The sequence below is a fragment of the Macaca thibetana genome, chromosome 15, assembly GCF_024542745.1.
Source record: "Macaca thibetana thibetana isolate TM-01 chromosome 15, ASM2454274v1, whole genome shotgun sequence".
Classification (NCBI taxonomy): domain Eukaryota; kingdom Metazoa; phylum Chordata; class Mammalia; order Primates; family Cercopithecidae; genus Macaca; species Macaca thibetana.
This window is the reverse complement of record NC_065592.1, coordinates 66,501,260-66,504,738: the sequence shown is the minus strand read 5'-3', so window position 1 is coordinate 66,504,738 and position 3,479 is coordinate 66,501,260. Positions and strand designations below refer to the sequence as shown.

Sequence of the window (3,479 nt, the reverse complement as noted above, 5' to 3'; positions counted from 1 at the left end):
ATTTTCTATAGGCAGGCAACACTCTATACTTACATAAGACAGATTATACAATATAAGTGTGTAATTGACAGATATACAATATATTCTATGAATTAAGAATATACTGACAGATACAACAGATACACAATATATCCTATGAGTTAACCATGGAAAGTGAGGCTTACAGAGATTAAATAAATTGTCCAATATTATATAACTCATAAGTGGCAGCCAATATTCAAACTCAAGTCTGTCTGCCTCTAAAGCGCATACCTATAAATCCTATACCATGTAAGTTCTTTAAGAGGAAGACCTTCCCAAAGTTGGTGGCTAGGGACCCTTACTAAAGAGTTGTAACTAAAGCAAGGGTCCTTTTGCTTTGTGAAAATGTTGGTGCTAACCTTTTAAGTGGTGGTAGAGTGATGCACAGCATTGGAGTGTGGAAGTGTCCTTGTGTTCTGAGAAGAACGTGTGTTGTGTGTTGACTTCTCCCGTGGATGCATGAGGTACATGTGAACAGTGGGTTGGAAGACAGCCTGCAAAGCTTTAAACTCCACCCAAAGTAAATAAATGCATCTTACTGGGTTTTTTTAAGGCAGTTGTGGCCATATATTAAAATTTGAACTTTGTGCCTCAGGAATGGGGAACAAGCACAGGGAAAGTAGAGGAAGCCATAATCTAGAAAAATAATGGAATTGCTTGTTATAGGGTACCACCAAAGCTTAACTGTCTCTGTGACAGTGATAGTGCATAATTTATTTGAACTTATTGCAATGTTCAAAATAGTTCATGAATCTCTCATTTCCATCTTCATGAATCTACAAGGAATCTAAAGACTCTTAAGTTGGAAAACAACGGGCCTGGGGAAACTCACTATGGGGAAAAGTGCAGAGGGTAAGGGAGAAATCACTATCACAGAGACAGTTAAGCTTTCGTGGTGCCCTGTACCAAGCAATTCCATCGTTTTTCTAGATTATGGCTTCCTCTACTCTCCAAAACCCGTGATTGTTCCCCATTCCTGAAGCATAAAGTCCAAATGTTAATACATAGCCTTGACTGCACTAAAAAATCCAGTAAGAGCCGCTAGGTGCTGCTGTGGACTGTGGGCCGCTGGGGTAGGTGAAGGATCCCAAGATGGCTGGGCAAAAACTTGCTCTAAAAACCACTGACTGGGTAACTTCTTGGGAGATCATACCCTGAAACCAAAAGGCCATTGCTAATTCCCTGACATCCTGGAATGAGACTCTCACCTCCAGATTGGCTATTTTACCTAAAAATCCACCAGCTATCGACTGGACTTACTACAAGACCAATGTGGCCAAGGCAGGCTTGGTGGATGACTTTGAGAAGAAGTTTAATGCCCTGAAGTTTCCTGTACCAGAGGATAAATATACTGCCCAGGTGTATGCTGAAGAAAACGAAGATGTGAAAATTTGTGCTGAGTGGGTGTCTCTGTCAAAGTCCAGGATTGGAGAGCATGAGAAACAGCTGGAGAAGATAAGGAACTTCATTCCATTTGATCAGATGACCACTGAGGACCTGAACGAAGCTTTTCCAGACACCAAATGAGACAAGAAAAAGTATCCCTATTGCCTCACCAACCAATCGAGAATTTATAAAATTGAGTCTGGAGTCTGGCTCTGGCCCTTATATTACACATTCTGGACATTCAAAATAAAAATAATTATGTAGAAAAAAACCCAGTAAGATGCATTTATATACCTTGGTTGGAGTTTAAAGCTTGCAGGATATCTTCCCCCCCACTGCCTTCATGTACCTCATGTGTTTACTAGAGAAATCAACACACAACACGTTCTTCTCAGAACTTAAGGACACTTCCACACTCCAATGCTGTGCATCACTTTTTACCACCAACTAAAATGCCCTTCCTTGTTCCCCACATGGCTAAATATTACCTGTTCTTAAAGGCCTAGCTCAAATGTCAACTTCTTCTAGAAGCTTCCTTCAGGCCTGATGCCCTACTTTACCTCTGCATGGCCCAAACTGAATTGCCCTAAGAGAATGTATTGCCCTTTTCACTTTTGTTATATCTCCATTTGACACTGTATTGTTGTTTATTTATTTCGCTTAAGTGTGTCTATGAGCTAAGTACCATAATTTATTCATATATGAATCTCTAGAACCTTTCAAGTTTCTGATATATATTGGACAATGAAGATAGAATGCTTGAATACATTTTATAATATATACAAATTATATATATTTATTGTGTACAATATGATTTTTTTTAAACAGAGTCTTGCTCTGTTGTCCAGGCTGGAGTGTAATGATGTGATCTCAACTCACTGCAACTTCTGCCTCCTGGGTTCAAGCGATTCTCATGCCTCAGCCTCCCAAGTAGCTGGAATTACAGGCATGTGCCACCATGCCTGGCTAATTTTTGTATTTTTAGTAGAGAGAGAGTTTTGCTATGATGGCCAGGCTGGTCTCGAATCCCTGGGCTCAAGTGATCTGCCCTTCTTAGCCTCCCAAAATGCTGGGGTTACAAGTGTAAGCTGTAACCCCAGCACAGGTGTAAGCCGTGCCTGGCCAATATGATGTTTTGAAATAAGTATACATGTGGAACACTCAATCAAGCTAATTAACTTTTGATTGACCAGGTGAATGTCTTGGGTATAACAAGTAATCCAGGTGCTCCCCTTTCGGCACTGGATTCTGACCTTCGAGCTACTGATTGCTGAATAGATGCTATGGTGTGATCTCATTCATTCCACCTTCAGCAAGCAAAAGGATCTCCTGAATACTCAGTGGAAATGTGTCTTCCTGTAACTTCTAACCCTTAGTTCAACTTGTGTTTCCTTGAGTCTAAGTTACATCAGTCTTCCATGTGATAGAAATTCAGTATTTTACACTAACAGATGACCCAATCCTTCCAGATAAGCTTTTCAGATAAAATATCAACAGTATTATCAAGCTCAGTTTTTCTTTATACTTACTGTGCTTACAGTAACTTTCACATTAGCTCTTTAGGGTAAAATATAGTTTCCCAAAAACTGGGGATGTCACAGCTACATCTTTGCAATGAGAGTAGGAACTTGGTCAACCATTAGTGTTCAGGTTCTGGTCACAGGTGTGTGGATTGGAGAGCATCTGCTTTTTCACAAAGAGCAGCTTAAACAATGGAGGCCTCATGGGAGACAAGGTGTCCATCATTATGTGTGAGGCTTTGTGTCCGGGTTAACTGACCAGTTCAGAGAAATAGAAGAGTCGTCTAGGAAAGTTTCCTCAACTTCTCCTCATCAAGATATATTTAATACTCTAGATTATTCTCTGCTGTTGTTCCAGAAAATAACTTAATGATTTTCTTCCTCCTCTTTCTTAAATCGGAAGCAAGACATATACTACCTGAGCAATATGACCATGCCATATTAGGCTGTGCTTGTTGGAATAAGGAGTGTCTGCCTTTAAAAGTAAATCAATACATGGTTCTAAAGGATGCCACAAGTTAAGCAACATAAATAATTACATTAGGCTTCAGT

The 3,479-nt window shown here is 39.9% G+C and overlaps 1 pseudogene; it reads left to right on the top strand.

Moving 5' to 3' along the window:
• Positions 1-1,113: 1,113 nt before the first annotated feature.
• LOC126936818 (ATP synthase subunit d, mitochondrial-like) lies at positions 1,114-1,673 on the top strand (annotated as a pseudogene).
• The last annotated feature ends 1,806 nt before the right edge of the window (positions 1,674-3,479 follow it).